The following is a 20,906-nucleotide window of genomic DNA, read 5'->3' on the forward strand; positions in this document are numbered from 1 at the left end:
TTAATGTTAGTCAGGGCCATTCTTTTGTAGGGATTTTTGAAAGTCAGATTACGTTGCGCTAAATAATATTGTGTGTTAGTTTAAGCACAGTCGTGTATAAATTGTTCTAAGGGGACGTTTCAACCTCAGTGGACAATGCTAATTCTTAATATAACATTTTGTCAACTAAAAAAGCCTTTCACGTATCCGATTCGCCAGTGTGCTTTCGTTTACCTGAAATACTTCCCTTCCAAATTCTATGGAAAACTATTTTTTAGTGTATGTACTGTATTGATCCTACGATAAATGAAGATTTCAAGTAATGTAATATAAACAAAGTAATATAACCACAGGTGCAGCTGCAAAATTTCCATTCCAACAATAATTTGAAGTTCCACTAGCTGCTTTGAAATTACTCGCAACATTTAGAATTTCAGAGCAAAACAAATCATTTTTCTGAAATCTATAATTCGACTTATAACAGGGATGTTATAAGTTCCTGCGAATCTGTAATATTTCTATTTGTATGATGTTCCCGCCTCGTTGTACGGCCCAGTCCAATAAAACGTGCGCACCACAGCAGGAAGTGAAGCTGCTCTACCCACTCCCTCTTGCGAACAGCAGTCCATATTCCTAATTAAAAGCTGATGGTATATGTGATTCCACCTGTGATTTTATTTCCCGTGTATTCTCGGTACCGCGTTCGCGTTTGTCCATTTAATGCTTTCACAGAAAATAAATTCAGTGGCAATGGACTCCCGTGATGAATACAATTTCCATAGCTGAAGCGCACGCATTGTAACAGCTTCGGAGTGTCGCAGTTAAAACGCATTAGAATAGCAATGTCAAATATAAACAGCATCGTTCGCCGTCCGGCGCTGACCCTTAACGTTTCTGAGATTCAGATGACAATTAATGTTAGTTGAGTGGGATCCCCACAACTTTCGGCATATTTTTAGTATAACTACTTTAATAACCGAGATGGCCAAATGTGGAATTTTCTGTTATGTTCTAGACTGACTGGCAGCGCATCGTCAACGGTGCTTTAGGAAACTGATGAAGATCGTTGCTGATCTCAGTATATGGTTTTCTAGTTTTCTTTTAGTCGTTTCTTAATTCTGGAAGATGTGATCTGCGTTAACATTTGACTTCAAACGTATTCTGGAAAAGACCTCGCTTGTTTCTCTTCCTTCTAAATAAGGTGGGGGGGGGGGGGAGGAATATCATTTCACTGCCGGCGTCTAACGTACAGGGATTAGGCATCTATTTGTTCTGTCACCATAAAATTTATATCCGTTTCTTTGGTCGGGCTACGTCTCTCCTAACTTCCGGGTTGCAGACAAGGATTTTTTTTGGGTTGTCTACCGTGTCTCATTCTATTCACATGTTGTTTGTATTGATCCATCTCGACCTTGAGAGAATATGAGCTTGTAAAAGATTTTTACAAACTACACCTCCATTGATGGGATAGTTGGATGGTAGGCCTGCCACCCTGAGGCCAGTCAACATGCCTTTTTTACTGACAGGATTGTCTCTCTCAGGCGAGAAGCTACAGTTTTAAGGAGATAGAGGCCTGTTTTTCGCCCTCTTTCGTCTCCTAAACTCAAAGTGTGTTATTTGCTCAGGGTCTACGCCATGGAAATGAGAGTAGGCTATGTGGCAGATGTGCCTAGTAGACCTACTCGCAGAGACATGGCTCAGATACACCACTGGCCATTAAAATTGCTACATCAAGAAGAAATGCAGATGATAAACGGCAATCCATTGGAAAAATATATTATACTAGAACTGACATGTGATTACATTTTCACGCAATTTGGGTGTATACATCCTGATAAATCAGTACCCAGAACAACCCCCTCTGGCCGTAATAACGGCCTTGATACGCCTGGGCACTGAGTCAAACAGAGCTCGGATGGCGGGTACAGGTACAGCTGCCCATGCAGCTTCAACACGACACCACCTTTCATCAAGAGTAGTCACTGGCGTATTGTGACGAGCCAGTTGCTCGGCCACCATTGACCAGACGTTTTCAATTGGTGAGAGATCTGAAGAATTTGCTGACCAGGGCAGCAGGCGAACATTTTCTGTATCCAGAAAGGCCCTTACAGAAACTGCAACATGCGCTCGTGCATTATCCTGCTGAAATGTAGGGTTTCGCAGGGATCGAATGAAGGGTAGAGCCACGGGTCGTAACACATCTGAAATGTAACGTCCACTGTTCAAAGTGCCGTCAATGCGAACAAGAGGTGACCGAGACGTGTAACCAATGGCACCCCATACCATCACGCCGGGTGATACGCCAGTATGGCGATGACGAATACACGCTTCCAATGAGCGTTCACCGTGATGTCGCCAAACACGGATGCGACCATCATGATGCTGTAAACATAACCTGGATTCGTCCGAAAATATGACGTTTTGCCATTCGTGCACCCAGGTTCGTCGTTGAGTACACCATCGCAGGCGCTCCTGTGTGTAATGCAGCGTCAAGGGTAACCGCAGCCATGGTCTCCGAGCTGATATCCATGCTGCTGCAAACGTCGTCGAACTGTTCGTGCAGATGGTTGTTGTCTTGCAAACGTCCCCATCTGTTGACTCAGGGATCGAGACGTAGCTGCACGATCCGTTACAGCAATGCGGATAAGATGCCTGTCATCTCGACTGCTAGTGATACGAGGCCGTTGGGATCCAGCACGGCGTTCCGTATTACCTTCCTGAAAGCACAGATTCCATATTCTGCTAAGAGTCATTGGATCTCGACCAACGCGAGCAGCAATGTCGCGATACGATAAACTGCAATCGCGATAGGCTAAAATTCGAACTTTATCAAAGTCGGAAACGTGATAGTACGCATTTCTCCTCCTTACATGAGGCATCACAACAACGTATCACCAGGCAACGCTGGTCAACTGCTGCTTGTATATGAGAAATCGGTTGGAAACTTTCCTCATGTCAGCACGTTGTAGGTGTCGCCACCAGCGCCAACGTTGTGTGAATGCTCTGAAAAGCTAATCCTTTGCACATCACAGCATCTTCTTCCTGTCGGTTAAATTTCACGTCTGTAGCACGTCATCTTCGTGGTGTAGCAATTTTAATAGCCAGTAGTGTATTTATTGTCTTGACATATTTAGTGTGAGTTAGGGCACTTTAGAATTTATCAGCCTTTTCATTGAAGTTCTTATTGCATTTACTGATAAACAAAGTTAATTATCTAGAAGGATAAGAGGAAACGAAGTGAAACTTCGTGAGCTGTAACGGTATGCGATGTTACCACAGTGATGGCAAATTAGAGTCAAATTTAGTGATAACATGTCATTATGAGGCCACTCGTCGGTATGACGTAGCACTACCTTTTGGCCTAGATGCATTCACTTGTAAGCTATTTACTTATCCACACAGTTATCCCTTCGCATATGCTATAAACAAAGTCGCCTCTAAGATGGTTTGAGATTTTTTTTTTCTGGCATTCGAGATACTGAACTTTGTTGTCGAAGAATATTAATTGTGCTGAATCAGGTTCTCTAACTACCCAAATTACCAAGTGCATAGAAGTTAAGAATTATTTATTAGTAGATAATCACTTTCATTCAACTTCACATTTAACATTATATCTTAATTCGCGATACTGCGTGTCTCAAAAAAGAAGTGTCTTTTTGCACCATGGCTAACTCACAGCCCCTCTGCGTCCAGCTCATAGCTACTTGCTACTGCACTTTGTTTGCTGCGCGTGCCACTGCGCGTTGTTCGCGTCAGTGATAGCGACATGTAAGAGTAATCTTCTCTTATTGTGAACAAATTCCCTGTGTCATCAGTAATATGCCGTGCTTAACCCGCATGGCAGGACCGATAGAATAAACTGTGGAAAGGGGCCAAAATAAGGGGCTGTCAGTTACACTCGAACATACTACTTTATTATTTGATCAAACATTACAAGAACCCAAAAAAATTTTTAAACACACAGCTTTAATCTTTGTGACTTAATACCGGCTGAAAGCCACTTTAATTTAAAAACGGCTGAAGGCCAATAACTTAAAACGCAAGCATAATCTGAAACTTAAAAGGCAAGCCTTATGTTAAAACAGTTCTTTATTTAGGCCTTAATTAACAAGTTAAATTCAAATCGGCTTGAGGCCGAACACTTAAAACTCGAAAACCTTATTTTTTTAAAAAAATACCAAAGTCGTTACGTGAAACAGTTCTTTAAGTTAGGCTGAAGGCCTTAAGAACAAACAAGTGGAAGTCAGACCGGCTGCTGGCCGAAGACTTAAAAATTTAATATGTTGAAGTAAACAAGTTAAATTCAAATCGGCTGAACGCCGAAGACTTAAAAATGGGAAAAAAATTTAAATGCCAAAGGGCTTACGTGAAACAGTACTTTAAACTACGCTGAAGTCCTCAAGAGTAAAACAACTCTTAATTTAAAACACAAAATCGGCTAGAAGCCATACAAGTACCAACAACGGGAACAACTTAAAAAAAAAAAAAAAAAAAAAAAAGGCAGTCCACACAAGGGCGCGTTAGCGCTCTCGGTTAACCTGGTGGGTGTCCAGGTGTTATGATGTGGGGATGCATAATTTTGCATGTGCGTTCTAATTTCCTAGTCTTTGCATGAGGTACACTAACTAGTCAACGTTGGTGTGGGACTGTACTCCTCCCACATATCGGACTTTTCAGGGGTGCATTTGTCTCTGAATTTATTTTTCTGTATGAGAACTCGCGACTGCATCGGACAGCGCAAGTGGTGGAGCTCTTGAGGAGATATTTGGCGAATCGTCTGGCCTGCCCATTCTCCGACTTAAATCTCATTCAGCATGTGTAGGATTCTTTACAGAAATGTATTGCGACACTCAACATGCACTAATGAACACTCATCAGTTGTCAAACGCGCTAGTGGAGGAATGGAACGACCTACGACAAGAGCTTACCAACCTTGTGGTCAGCATAGGAGCAGGAAGCAGGACACACATTGTCATCCGTGGCTATCAGACACCATGTTAAAAACCATGTCTCGCCCTTTGTTATGTCTAGGGGAGCAACCGACATGAGACGCAGATACTGTCTTTGAATAAAAGCGTCATTTCTGTTCGTCACATTGCATATTTCTTTTAACTACCTTCTGTTCTATACTGTAGCAGTTCTTTCTATGTTTGGTCAAAGTTTCATCGAGCTGTGTGGGTTGGCAGTGGCACATCAAACGAAAATTGTGTTCATCCTTCAGTTCTGCAGATCAGTATATTCGGAAGGCTGCGTGGAACTCAAGTCAACTGTGTTGCATTAACTGGTCAACGACGCGTTCACGTGGAATCACGCATGATGAATTCTACAGAAATGCGACGAGGTTTGAGCATCAGTGGACATGTTTTGAACTTCAGATGAAAACGTGAAACTGAAATACACTTGTTTTGACAAGACCTTGCATCTCGTTAATTGTGTGTATTAGGTGGTGTTATCAAATAATATTTTCCAATCTAGAGAAGCAGAAAATGGACCCATGATTCCAGTATTGAATACTGAATTACGTTGTAACGAAACATTGCAACAACGGTTCGCTTGAGAAACTGTTATGTCAATATCAAGACAAATTTCATCATGGTATTCTCTTACAGAAATAACCCATTTTTAGATTAGTTCCTGTCTAAGAAGTTTTTCTTGAGGGATGTGTACCTTCGCGATTAACATGCTCGCTAGCGGCTCAACAGTCTTCTTCCTTTTCCTACTCGTATGGTAGATGCCACAACCTTTCAGAAAGTGGAACATTTTATTGATTATTTGAAGACCTCGATTACAAACAATTGCAATGGCCCGCTGATGAGAAACCGAGTTATTATATGTAGAATTTGGTATATGGTGTGCTTTATTCATATTAGTCTATAGTTCCACAATAAGCCCAGAAATGGTTGCTCTGTCTCTATTTTCTGAGTCTCACTAGTACCAATGTTAGCAGGATGCGCGCAAATAAACAGTGATAAGTACCAAAGACATTGCTACCAGTAGTTATAACGTGTGGTGTTCGTGCCAGCAAAATGCTTTTCAATGACAATTTCCACAAATTCGAGGAGAATTTTGTCAACTACGACTCACGTAAAGATTGTGGAAATGTTCCTGAACCTAAATGCGCTTCAAACGTTGTTGTTAAGCATGTAAATGTGGATAATTATTTAGGCAAATAAACGCTGTTGTGTCTACTACTATAGCCTACATGAATTATATGACAGTATGATGGCGGAAAAGTTAAGGGCCACCCTTGACGTTGTTCCTGTGCTGTAGTAAGGAGACAAAAACATTAATTTTATGTTGTACTGAATTTTTGAGGTTGTTATACTTTACTATCGTAAAAATTGATAATCCAGTTCTTAGTAACTTGAACTGAAACAATTTGGACATTTTAAATTTGTATTTTCGAGAGGTTTCACAATCGGGTGTCCTTAACTCACCTCCCCCCCCCCCCCCACCCCACCCCCCAGTCAACAGTTATACGTCATTGCCAGACCATGTTAAGTGCACCAAGCTTTCAATCAAACAATGTTAAATAACCATTACTTTTATGAATAATCTAAGGGGCAAACTAAAATTTTCTATCGAGGGCCGTACAGTCCACAATCGGTACGCCAGTGAGGAAAATCGGCTTGAGCATTGAGGCAATCATGCCACAGACTCACCAGATTGAAGACACCCGTTTGGTAAAACTGCACGAAGAAGTTCGTGAATGCCTGCTGCACGTCTTGCAGGTTGCCGGCCATTGATTCCCACTTCTAAGGGCCGAAGGCGTGATAACTTCGTGGGGAGAGACCAGGATTATAGGGCGGGTGTTCGAGTGTCTCCGACTTGGGTTCATTATGACGTTTACGATACGGTACGTGCGTTATCATGAAGCACCAGCACCACTTGTCACAGTTTTCCCGGACTTTTGCCTTGATTACACGCGGCAGACGTTAGTGAACAGCATGCACATTCTTCATTCTCCAATGGATGTCTACTGGTGTTGGTTCTTCGGTAGTCAAAAAAAGAGTAACCGCACGTTGGTCCTGTTTGGACGCATTTGGAAATAACATCGCACTTTTTATAGTTTCCATATTTACAGCACGCACGTCGAAAAGACATGAATGACACACTGATCTCTTACCTATATGGTGGTGTTTATCTACACGCATCGGAATTGCGCTACGTTGCATGTAAGCTGCAACAACGTCCTCAAACGGGAACTTCTGAATCGTCGTTCCTTATATTTTGTCAACAGGAATAAAGGACACCAATCCAGTCACAAAAATGATGGTTTTCAAATAACCTTGACAACGGTTTAGACGGATCTGAACCCGTATTCTTCAAAGAAGAGAGAAACTTTTTCTATTATCGCGAAATATGAGAGAGAGTGTCACAAAAATGATACAGGATTTGGGCCGGAAATCGTGAGAAGAAAGGCGTTTTTCTCACGAAATTCCTCCGAATGCGAAAATATTTTATTGACACCGACCTACATAGGAAGGAACGATCACCACGATAAAATAAGGGAAGTCAGAGCTGGTACGGAAAGATGCAGGTGTTCATTCTTTCCGCCCGCTATACGAGATTGGAATAATGGAGAACTGTGAAGATGGTTCGGTGAAGCCCCTGCCAGACACTTAAATGTAATTTGCAGAGTATCCATGTAGATGTAGATGTAGATGTACTTCACATTAGCATTTCACTCAGTAAAAGCCGTCTCCACATGGCATTACTCGGCAATAGTTTGTATGTCCATACGTAAAAATCAAGGGCCCTAGAATCAAGGTCTCGTCATATCAGTAAAAACAGTGACTTAGAGTACCAGACAATCCTAGTAGCTACATGCCGAGTCGGCATGACACTCTCCAAGACGCGATCCTCACCATTTCATGAACAGCGCTGAGTCGTAGGCGCTTCAGTGACAGGGAACATCTATATCGACATGCTGGCGAACTGTGCCTCCGGACTTCATTCTCCAGCAGAGTGGCACTCCACCCCACTGTCACTGGATGTTATCATTTTCTCCATGAGACGTCTCCCGAGCCTTGGATCGGAATGGGGTGTCGGGGGGTGGGGGGGATAGGGGGTCCCGTTGGCTGGTCCCCTCGGTCTCTCAATTTGACTCCGCGGGATTTCAGTTCGTGGAGGTTTATCGACATTCAAGGCTATTGCTTAAAGAGCAAGGGTTCAAGATCTGGTAGACTTGACAAATATAAGCTGCAGAATAGGCCATAACACCCGACATGCTTACGAATATTATGATGTCACCGCCAGACACCACACTTGCTAAGTGGTAGCCTCTAAATCGGCCGCGGTCCGTTAGTATACGTCGGACCCGCGTGTCGCCACTATCAGTGATTGCAGACCGAGCGCCGCCACACGGCAGGTCTAGAGAGACTTCCTAGCACTCGCCAAGTTGTACAACCGACTTTGCTAGCGATGGTTCACTGACAAAATACGCTCTCATTTGCCGAGACGATAGTTAGCATAGCCTTCAGCTACGTCATTTGCTACGAGGCTCTGAGCACTATGGGACTTAACATCTGTGGTCATCAGTCCCCTAGAACTTAGAACTACTTAAAACTAACTAACCTAAGGACAGCACACAACACCCAGTCATCACGAGGCAGAGAAAATCCCTGACCCCGCCGGGAATCGAACCCGGGCACCCGGGCGTGGGAAGCGAGAACGCTACCGCACGACCACGAGCTGCGGACCGTTTTGCTACGACCTAGCAAGGCGCCATTACCAGTTACTATTGAGACTGAGTCATGTACCGTCAAGAGCGACGTCCACCATTAATGGATTAAAGTTAGGTATTCCACCAGCAACTTCCGTTTTTCTAAAGTCTAATTTCCGTGTCCTGTTCCAGACCTCACGCCAGTCTGCGTGAGCTAAAACGCGTGCCTTTCGGCTTCCTCTAATAATACGGTGTTGGCTCTCCTGCCAACCCACAACAAACATGTTGCGACAAACAGAGTAAGATTGGACTTTTGTCGAGCTACAAACGGTGCCTATATTGACGGTAACAAACCGCATAAAATGCCTGAAATACCCTGTACGATGTTGGAAAAATAAAGTTATGAACCTTAATAGGCACTGAAACATAAACAAATGTTTTGTATACCTATAGCTCAGAAACCTTGTAGTACTGAGAACTTAACCCGGAAGATTGGAGCGACAACCAAATCATTTATCCTCTGCCCACACTCTGCAATCTGTCTCTCAGCAGCAACAGAAAAATCCGACAGCATGTGGTTCACAGGGAGAAGGTCACAGTCACTTACGAGCCACGTACACCTAGCAACGTGCTTGCCAGCGCAGCATAAGCCTGTCGTACGCTAGTGTATATTTACCTCCCGTCGGTTTTGTATTCTCCCAATTTTTCTGCAGTGTAATGGAATGACCTTCACCCTTCCAACTAGCACATTTATCATCAGGAGTGCAACGGGTACACTACTGCGACCTATTCTTCAGTACTGCTCGAGTATTTGGGATCTTTCCCATGTCGGATAAAAGGAAGAAATCGAAGCTATTCAGAGGCGTACTGCTACATTCGTTACCGATAGTTTCGATCATCACCTAAGTATCGCGGAGAAGCTTCGTGAACTCAAATCAGAATCCACCGAGGGATGACGACGCTCTTTTCACGAGGCACTATTGCGAAAATTTAGAGAAAAGCATTTGAGGCCGACTGCTGATCGCTTCTACCTCCGCCAACGCACCACGAAGCAAAGATAAGAGAAATTAGGGCTCACATGAAGGCTTACCGATATTCGTTTTTCTCTCTATTTGCTAGTGGAACAGGAAAAAAAATGACTAGGATACCCTCCGCCGTGCACCGTATGGTGGTTTAGGCACTATGTTTTTAGATGTAGATAAAAAGGCACTGATTTATGAAGAGCCTTCTGACAAGAATGCAACACTATGAGTGCAAGTTGCTGATGGCAATCTGCTGCAGAAATATAGAAGAATTTTTGTGCTCGCATATTAATCTCTTTTGGAAAACTAACATTTCCCCTGTAGGAGTTGACAAGACTTTCGCAAACAACGACGTAGAGGGGACACAGAAAATTACACCATCTCCCTTCTCTGCTGTCTCGACTGCTTTCTTCCAACGTAAGGTACGCGGATGGAGAAAGAGAAATCTGATGTCATAAGACTGCTGCGTCACCCAACGTAATTGCCATTTCGTGAATGCTGCTACAGGATGTATTCAGGGATCTCCATTTCGAGAGTTCGTCACAACGCCTTTAAAACTCGAAGTTTGAGTTAGTTCTCTAGAAACATGCATGGATTTAGTAGCCTTGTTTCAATAAAAAATTATCTTGGGTATGTGGGAAGGTGTCAGTATTCCAAATATGTGTATTTAGAAGCTACTAAAATGCTTATTACAACAGTGTTTCGTTAATTTTCCGTGATTATTTTACTGTCAGCCGTACACAACTACCTTATATTAGTATCGCCCAACGAAATGTCTTATAATTAGTACCTATAGCAATTCATCCATACCTGGTTGCATCAAACCAAAGAGCTAATCGATCATCACAAATGTAGCCTAATTTAGCAAAAAAGTGAAATGTACAACACAGTGCAATAGCCGGAGATGAGATATTTAACTTTATTCAGATAATTCCTGTGGATACGTCTATTGTATCATAAATGTGGTCGAGAGTTGGTCTGTTTTGATGCTACAGTGTGTCGGCTCTGTACTCGAGGAGCAATCCGAGTAGAAGCACAAGGAAGAATTCTAAGAAAATGTGACTCATCGACGAAAGAAGTAGCTTACAAAACGCTTGTTCGTCCGATTCTTGAGTATTGCTCATCAGTATGGGACCCTTACCAGGTTGGATTAATAGAAGAGATAGACATGATCCAGCGAAAAGCAGCGCGATTCGTCATGGGGACATTTAGTCAGCGCGAGAGCGTTACGGAGATGCTAGACAAGCTCCAGTGGCGGACACTTCAAGAAAGGCGTTACGCAATACGGAGAGGTTTATTATCGAAATTACGAGAGAGCACATTCCGGGAAGAGATGGGCAACATATTACTACCGCCCACATGTATCTCGCGTAATGATCACAACGAAAAGATCCGAGAAATTAGAGCAAATACGGAGACTTACAAGCAGTCGTTCTTCCCACGCACAATTCGTGAATGGAACAGGGAAGGGGGGATCAGATAGTGGTACAATAAGTACCCTTCGCCACACACCGTAAGGTGGCTCGCGGAGTATAGATGTAGATGTAGTGAAGAGAGCGATGTAAACCTTCAGTACATTCCCTGATTTTACGTAAGATGGTTCAGCGAAATCTAGTCCAATAACATGGAAAGGTTTCAATGGTTTCGTCTAGGTGCCATTTCAATGGAAACAATGAAACCATAAGCCACAAATACAGAAACTCCATCGTCACATCTTGCGCACTGTCCGAGTACCTGCTTCGGGGAATGCGTAAGCTTACGTGGACTATGATAACAAATCACATATAAACGTTAGCGTCGGCTGTTGTCAATGGCAGGTGAAGCGTAGACAGACGCTCCTACTCGCTGCCCACTCCGTTCAGAACAGAAAAACCACCACCCTTCTCTACTCCACGTCACTGAGAAGAAATGTCGGCCTCAGTTCACTCAGCGCGCTAGCCCAATCCAGGCCAAGCGCTCAGAGACAACAGTTGCTGCTTAAGATGTTGGGTTTTCTATAATTTCTGTATCCCTGATGTTATGTCATCAGTTAATTATGTTCCGTACACTCATGGTCCAGCCACATCAATGTGACCACCGACTACGTTCGACGCTAACGTGCAATAACCACTCACGGACGACAGGTGGCAGCTCTAGTAGTAGAGGGTATATAAAGCGTGTCAGGGGGACGAGGAAAACAGTGCAGACGTTGTCGCAAAGCGGGAACGGAGCTACTTGTCTGACGTAGAAAAAGGGCATGATCACTGCCTTTCCTCCAAGGGTGGAAGCATTTCCGAAACGGCAAAGTTTGTAAACAGTTTACGTACCGCCATGGTTAAAGTGTACTGGAACAATGACCAAATGGCACTATCCAGAAGTGGCACCCAGGTCAACTTTGTTATACCACGGACCACAAATAATAGAGATGAACGACAGCTGCGAAGATGTGTACGGGCAAACAGACGAACATTTGTTGAGCAACTGACCGTCAAGACAAGCCAAGGGGCTACACACAGTGTTTCCTCGATGACCATTCGGAAAACATTGCTGCGTATGGATCTCCGCAACAGACATCTGCTTAATAGATTAATGCTGACTGCTGTTGATTGGCGATAAAGGCTATAATTTTCACGCCAGTACCGCAATTGAAGTGGCGACAGGTGGCCATTTCACGTGAATTGCGTTTTATGCTCCACGGATCGGATGGTTCCTGTGCAAAACGTGAAACGTCTGAAGCAAACCTCCTCGCAATGAAGGATGGAGCGTTATGGTCTGGGGAATATTTTCGTGGGGTTCCCTGAGCGATCTAGTCATTCTGGAGGGCACAATGGATCAACAAGAGTATACACCTATCCTCGTGGGCCATGTCCACCACGACATGCAGTTTTTTTTCCTCTGCACAATGCCATCTACCAACAGGGTAATGCGATGTCTCACTCAGCTCACAGAGTACGTGCGTGGCTCGAAAACCACCAGGATGAGTTTACCGTACTTCCCTGGCCACCAAACTCACCGGATTTAAATCCGGTTATCTGTGGGACAGGCTCAGTCGGGTAGTTCTCAAATGGTTAAAATGGCTCTGAGCACCATGGGACTCAACTGCTGAGGTCATTAGTCCCCTAGAACTTAGAACTAGTTAAACCTAACTAACCTAAGAACATCACAAACATCCATGCCCGAGGCAGGATTCGAACCTGCGACCGTAGCGGTCTTGCGGTTCCAGACTGCAGCGCCTTTAACCGCACAGCCACTTCGGCCGGCGGGGTAGTTCTCGCCATGGATCCTCAACCGAGAGGCCTATCGCAGCTGTAGTCGGTATGGCTCCACATCCCTGTCCGTACCTTCAAAACAACCGCATTGACTCTCTTCCCGCACGTCATGCAGCCGTGTGCGCAGCAAATGTGGTTATTCAGTCTTTTGACAGACGGTCACATTAATCTGACTGTACGGTGTAACCTCAGATGTATATGAACAATAATGCTATGACTGAAATTAAATCTTCTGGATTGTTAGGTCGCATCATATGTCTTCAGTGCGAACGACGTTTCGTTCCCTCTGCTGTGATACTCTTCAGTACCTTTTGGTGTCCAGACGCCCACGAAAACAGTCAGATTTTTCTAATAACGTTTTACTAAATGTTTTGAGATCTGACAACTTGTCAGCTGTGCCAACCTCTTCATTTCAGAGTAGCACCTGCGACCTCAGTTATTTGCTAAATATATTCCAGTCTCTTCCTCTATAGCTTTTACTCTCTGCAGCTCCCTCTGATACCTTGATATTTAATCCGTAATGTCTTAACGGATGTCCTATCATCCTGTCCCTTCTTTTTATCAGTTTTTTCCATATATTCCTTTCCTAGTCGATTCTACAGAGAACCTTCTCATTCCTTACCTTAATCTGTCACATAACACTCAACATTCGTCTGTAGCATCATGGCTCATTTGTTTCGATTAACTTTTTTCTCAGGTTTCCCCATAGTCCATGTTACACTACCATAAAATGCTGTGCCCCAAACACTCTCAGAAATTTCTTCCTCAAATTAAGGACTATGTTTAATACTAGTAGACTTCTCTTGGCCAGGAATGCCCTTTTTGTCAATGATAGTCTGCTTTTTACGTCCTTGCTCCGACAGTTATTGGTTATTTTTCTGCCCAGGTAGCAGAATGCCTTAACTTCAACTACGTTGTGACCATCAATTCCGATGTCAAATTTCTCGCTGTTCTCATTTCTGCCACTTCTCATCACTTTCGTCTTTCTTCGACTTTCTCTCACTCCATATTCTGTCCTCATTAGACTGTTCATTCCTTTCAGTACATCCTGTAATTCGTCTTAATTTTTAAGGGTTAGCAATTTCATCAGCGATTCTTATCACTGATATTCTTTCACTCTGCATTTTAATTCCGCTCTTGAACCTTTCTTTTATTTCCATGACTGCTTCTTGGATGCAGGGTCCCTCTCTTTCACCCTTTTTAATGCGAGTAGGTCGTTCCTGGTCTTCCACTTTCCTAGTTCCGTCTTGAGTTTTGTACATATTGCATATTATCCGTCTTTCCCAAAAACTTACCCTCACTTTTCTCAGAATTTATAAATTCTTGCCCTATTCTACATTGTCGAACATATTCTCCAGGTCGATAAATCTTGATTTTTCTTTAGTCTTGTTTCATAATGAATCGCAACGACAGTACTTCCGACAGTGATTTTTTCGATTTCTTTACATTTATAATTCCATGCACTTCCCATTTATTTCGTGCCTAAGCGACTTGTATTCCTGAATTTCCCTGAACATTTTTCTACTTTCTTCTTTCGTCGATAAGCTGAAGTACTTCACCTGTTATCATGGTTTCTTCGCAGTTACGTTCCTAGTACCTACATTTATCCTTCAAATTCAGTGATTGCCATTTTTAGAAATGCTCATTCGTCTTCAAATGAACTGTATACAGAGATTTTCCTTATAGCTGTATCTATAGTCTCAGAGAACTATAAGCGTACAGCCGGCCGCTGTGGCCGAGCGGTTCTAGGCGCTTCAGTCCGGAACCGCGCTGCTGCTACAGTCGCAGGTTAGAATCCTGCCTCGGGCATGGATGTGTGTGATGTCCTTAGGTTAGTTAGTTTTAAGTAGTTCTAAGTCTAGGGGACTGATGGCCTCAGATGGTAAGTCCGATTGTGCTCAGAACCATGTGAACCAACTACAAGCGTATCTCTTCATTCATTAGTACATCCGTATCCCTCCTCTTTGCATATTGATTCTTCCTGACGAATATCTAAAACTTCAGCCTATTCTTCATCACTAATAAATTGTTACCTGAGTCTATATTTTCTCCTGGGAACGCCTTGCAGCCCAGTATCTGATGTCGGAATCGCTGTCTGACCGCAGTGCAATCTGACTGAAATCTTCCCCTATCTCCCGGCCTTTTCCAAGTATGCCTTCTCCTCTTGTGATTCTTGAACAGAATATTCGTTATCACTAGCTGAAAGTTACTACATAACTCAATTAGTCTTTCTTCTTTCTCATGCCTAGCATCAAGCTCATATTCTCCCGGAACCCTTTCTTCTACTCCTTTCACTAAACCACATTTCAAACTCACAGACTATTAGATTTTCATCTTCCTTTACGTAATGAATTACCCGCTCAACATCCTCGTCTACTTTCTGAATCTCGTCATCGCCTGCTTGAGACGTCGGCATGTATACCTGAACTATCGCTGTCGGTGTAGGATCTGTGTCTATTTTGATGAGATCAACCATGTCACTCAACTGTTCACAGAAACCCACTCTCTACCATACTTTCCTATTCGTAATGCATCCTTTTCCAATAATACCATTTTCTGGGTCAAAAAATGGTTCAAATGGCTCTGAGCACTATGGTACTTAATTTCTTTCGTCATCAGTCCCCTAGAACGTAGAACTAATTAAACCTAATTAACCTAAGGACGTCACACACATCCATGCCTGAGGCAGGATTCGAACCTGCGACCGTAGCGGTCGCGGGGTTCCAGACTATAGCGCCTAGAACCTCTCGGCCACTCCGGCCGGCTATCATTTTCTACCGCTGATAATATTACCTTTATATATCTGACCAAAAATCCTCGTGTTCTTTCCATTTCATTTCACTTAGCCCCACTATAGCTAGATTTGGCCTTACCATTTTCCTCTTCAGATTTTCCAGCTTCCCTACCACGTCCAGGGTTCTGACATTCCACGCCCCGACTCCTAGAACGTTTTGGATACTCTTTTTCTCACGGTCACCTCCCCATTGGCATTGTCCTGCCGGAGATCCGAATGGGAGGCTGTCCAAGATATTTTGCCAAGGGAGGGATCATCATGATACTTTTTCAGTTATAGACCACATGTCGAATGGGTACATGTTGTGCATCTTTAATGCAGTGACTTCCATTGCCTTCTGAATCCTTGTTCTGTTAATCATTGCTGATTATTCTGCCTTTAGTGGCAGTTTTCCGCTCCGAGGACAAGAGAGTACCCTGAACCTTTGTCCGCGCATCCGCCCTCTTTGACGAATGAATGAGTGTGACTTCGTACGCCGGAAGCCGTCGGCCGCCATTGCTGATGAGTTTAATTCAAAATATCAAAGTTTAACCGGTGGAGGTGTTCGAACTCAGGATCGAGAACGTTCTGATTACTATTCAGACACGCTACCTCTCGCTAAACCCGTTGTTTTCATAAGAGCTCGCATTTATTTTCCCAGAAGCCGACTATCATTACAGCAGTAACAGCCAATAGTTTGGTGCTAATGTGACTTTCCGCATTCGCTGACGGTTGTGACAGATTTTTCCTCCACTTATAACATTAATACAGCGTAATTTCAGTGCTAGACGATCTATGTAACGTTGATTTAATCTAAATTGTACCTTAACGATCATTTTTATATACACTGACGGAAAAAGATCGCAGCACTTAGAAATAATCAATGCGGAGTACTGAAATGTCGTGAAAAAGTTTGTTAGCTAACATATCTAAATAGTCAACAATGCAAGGTCACAGATTAAGACAAGCGCGAGATATACCGTTGCAAATGTGACATATTGGTATAGTAATAAACGGCGTAATTGTCAGAATGTTGAATGCAGACATGGAAACTTGCTTGCATTGTGTTTTACAGCCACCGGATGTCAGTTTGTGTGGTGCAGTTCCATGCCTGTTGTGCTTGGTCGGTCAATAAGTTAGTGCTGCTTGTGGATGACGCTGGATTTGTCGTCCGATGATATCCCCCATGTGTGCTCGATGTAATCGAGCAGGCCTAGGCCATATGTCGATAGTAAGATTTTTACTCTACAGCAGAGTGTGCGCTGATATGAAACTTCCTGGCAGATCAAAACTGTGTGCCGGACCGAGACTCGAACTCGGGTCCTTTGCCTTTCGCAGACAAATGCTTTTAGGGCCTCCCATCTGCTCTTATAGCCCTCCTTTCTCTCTCCATAAATGCTTTCTTCGGCTAGCTGGTGTGCAATATTTGACGGTATGGTAAGGCATACTCCATAGTACCTCTGTTCACTGAAATAAACAATAACATTCTTTTTCGATGTAAGATGAAGAGCCTCTGCATTTCATGATAATTTAAAAATATGTCTCTTCCGAAAAGAAACAGTATTTCTCTTCCAAAGAATAGGTAAATCCCCTTCTGAAACTAATTTTTGAGTTCCTGCGTAATAGAAAGAAATACTCTTCTAAACCAATAAGCTTCTTCTGCTGCTATTAACTTTTCTCTCCTTCTAAAACAAAAATTACTTCCCTTCTATAAACAACAGTGTTTGTGTTTCGCATGCAGGGCGTCTGTTCAAAATAAAAAGAAAATGTAATAGATAAATATCTTCTAAGATTTCGGAGGTATCTCCTTCTGACGCTGCACAAAGAAGTTAATTAGCCCGTTCAAGCACTGCATGCAATACTTTTTCTGGCCTGTGCCGAGGCCTTCACGGCTACCGTAGCGGCCTCTGGGACCACGAAGTCCCCTCTGTACGTCACCCCCAGTGGCAATTCCCTACTTCGGCATACATCCAGCGTTTCCTAGAATGAGTCATCCGATTCCCTGCTTTTCGAAATGCATGTGTAGCATGTTCCCAAACTGCTTTTGATGATTATTTTTACGGCGTATTTGGTAGTACTGTGTTTGTAAATAGTAATTAAATTCCAGAATGTCGCTGGCGTCTTTTTTGTTAATGACATAATGGACGAAATTTCCAAGTAGCCATAAGATAACGTTGTGCTTCTCTGGAGAAGAGGAGACATTTTGTGGCAAAAGTATGGTATTAAAATAACGTCGCTGCCATCTGTCCTATTTATGAAGGCTATTTGTTTTCGTACATTATCCGAGACAGACTGATCACCGTTGCATATGAAACGATGGTTGACAGAGTCAACTGCGTTACATGTCTGACACGCGTTTGTGTTGCTTAAATCGATAGAACAAAGTCTGTCATTCGTACAAACGATGTTATTTACAACCTTATACCATGCGCCTTGTACGTCTGCGGACAAGACTTTATTATGTATATTGCGCCAGATGCTTTTCCAATTTTGGTTCGGATACTTGAGTTCCATCGTATTTCGCCGTTCGTTACTAGAAAGACGATCTATTATATATCTGCAAGTTCCTTTCTGTTTGTCCTCGATGGTTCCGTCCAAGTGATTGAGCTCTAAATAAAACTGTCGGATATGCTTAAATTTAAAATATACTCTACCTATAAGTACAGGTGGTTTTAAACTTTCAAGTTGGAGTATGTTGAATAGTTGGGATGTGATACTATTCTGATTGTTCTCTATCAGCTCAAGTATTCGATTAACAACTAGTGCCGTGTTATTGCGACGTAAATCGATCATGCCTAGGTCTCCCTCTTTAGGTTTTAGGGTGAGCGTTCCACAGCCATTCTGAAAATCCCGCCCTATCAGATGAATTTGGAAATAATTTTCATGATGTATTTTGATACTGCCTTAGGTATGGGAAATATCTGCCCCACATATACAGCTTTGGAGAGCACAGCACAGTTAATTACTCTGATCTTTTGCATCAAGTTTAAATCTCTGATACGATTCAGAATTAAAGCCCCTCGGATATTCTCAAACACCTTCCTCCCGTTGAAGGTTGATGTTTTTAATAGGTCTCTGTAAAACGTCACCCCTAACGCTTTGTGTTGGTCAACCAATATCGCCCACTCTATGCCTATGTGTCGAAAACCGTTGAGATTTATAAACGAGCTTTTATTTATTAGTAGAGCCGAGCAAGTTCTGTTTGTGTTTGGATATCGTCGTAGCTCCTAACAATTACTCCGACGTCATCGGCGTAAGCGTTGCTCACTCGCCTTTCACCTGAGATCGTTATGCCCTCTAGCTCGTTATTCAATCGGCACAATAAAGGTTCTAAAGCTACGATGTATAAAAGCATTGACAGTGGACTTCCTTGCGGGACGCCATTTTTAACCTCTGTGGGTCTCATATAATGACCTTTTGATTAAAATTCTTGTTTTTATTCCCAGCAGGAGATTTCGTACGACAACAATAAAACTTTCTGTTAAACTCATCTGTGTCATTGTGTTGAATAAATATTCGTGGTTGTCTACATTTGCATCTACGTTTATACTCCGCAAGCCAACCAACGGTGTGTGGCGGAGGGCACTTTACGTGCCACTGTCATTACCTCCCTTTCCTGTTCCAGTCGCGTATGGTTCGCGGGAAGAACGACTGTCTGAAAGCCTCCGTGCGCGCTCGAATCTCTCTAATTTTACATTCGTGATCTCCTCGGGAGGTATAAGTACGGGGAAGCAATATATTCGATACCTCATCCAGAAACGCACCCTCTCGAAACCTGGCGAGCAAGCTACACCGCGATGCAGAGCGCCTCTCTTGCAGAGTCTGCCACTTCAGTTTGTTAAACATCTCCGTAACGCTATCACGGTTACCAAATAACCCTCTGACGAAACGCGCCGCTCTTCTTTGGATCTTCTCTATCTCCTCCGTCAGCCCGATCTGGTACGGATCCCACACTGATGAGCAATACTCAAGAATAGGTCGAACGAGTGTTTTGTAAGCCACCTCCTTTGTTGATGGACTACATTTTCTAAGGACTCTCCCAATGAATCTCAACCTGGTACCCGCCTTACCAACAATTAATTTTATATGATCATTCCACTTCAAATCGTTCCGCACGCATACTGCCAGATATTTTACAAAAGTAACTGCTACCAGTGTTTGTTCCGCTATCATATAATCATACAATAAAGGATCCTTCTTTCTATGTATTCGCAGTACATTACATTTGTCTATGTTAAGGGTCAGTTGCCACTCCCTGAACCAAGTGCCTATCCGCTGCAGATCTTCCTGCATTTCGCTACAATTTTCTAATGCTGCAACTTCTCTGTATACTACAGCATCATCCGCGAAAAGCCGCATGGAACTTCCGACACTATCTACTAGGTCATTTATATATATTGTGAAAAGCAATGGTCCCATAACACTCCCCTGTGGCACGCCAGAGGTTACTTTAACGTCTGTAGACGTCTCTCCATTGATAACAACATGCTGTGTTCTGTTTGCTAAAAATTCTTCAATTCAGCCACACAGCTGGTCTGATATTCCGTAGGCTCTTACTTTGTTTATCAGGCGACAGTGCGGAACTGCATCGAACGCCTTCCGGAAGTCAAGAAAAATAGCATCTACCTGGGAGCCTGTATCTAATATTTTCTGGGTCTCATGAACAAATAAAGCGAGTTGGGTCTCACACGATCGCTGTTTCCGGAATCCATGTTGATTCCTACATAGTAGATTCTGGGTTTCCAAAAACGACATGATACTCGAGCAAAAAACATGTTCTAAAATTCTACAACAGATCGACGTCAGAGATATAGGTCTATAGTTTTGCGCATCCGCTCGACGACCCATCTTGAAGACTGGGACTACCTGTGCTCTTTTCCAATCATTTGGAACCTTCCGTTCCTCTAGAGACTTGCGGTACACGGCTGTTAGAAGGGGGGCAAGTTCTTTCGCATACTCTGTGTAGAATCGAATTTGTATCCCGTCAGGTCCAGTGGACTTTCCTCTGTTGAGTGATTCCAGTTGCTTTTCTATTCCTTGGACACTTTCGACAAATTAATGAAGGCAAGACCGGCTGATGCAGAAGTAGTCGAAAACATTCCGATTATATCCCTATACTCACAGACCGTTTTAAAAATATTCCGGCCAAGATGACATGTTTGATGGAAACCAATTACTATATCGAACACTGCTCTAAGTCTGTCTTTCATTACCCTCGC

Source organism: Schistocerca cancellata, chromosome 8 (genome assembly GCF_023864275.1).
Source record: "Schistocerca cancellata isolate TAMUIC-IGC-003103 chromosome 8, iqSchCanc2.1, whole genome shotgun sequence".
NCBI lineage: Eukaryota > Metazoa > Arthropoda > Insecta > Orthoptera > Acrididae > Schistocerca > Schistocerca cancellata.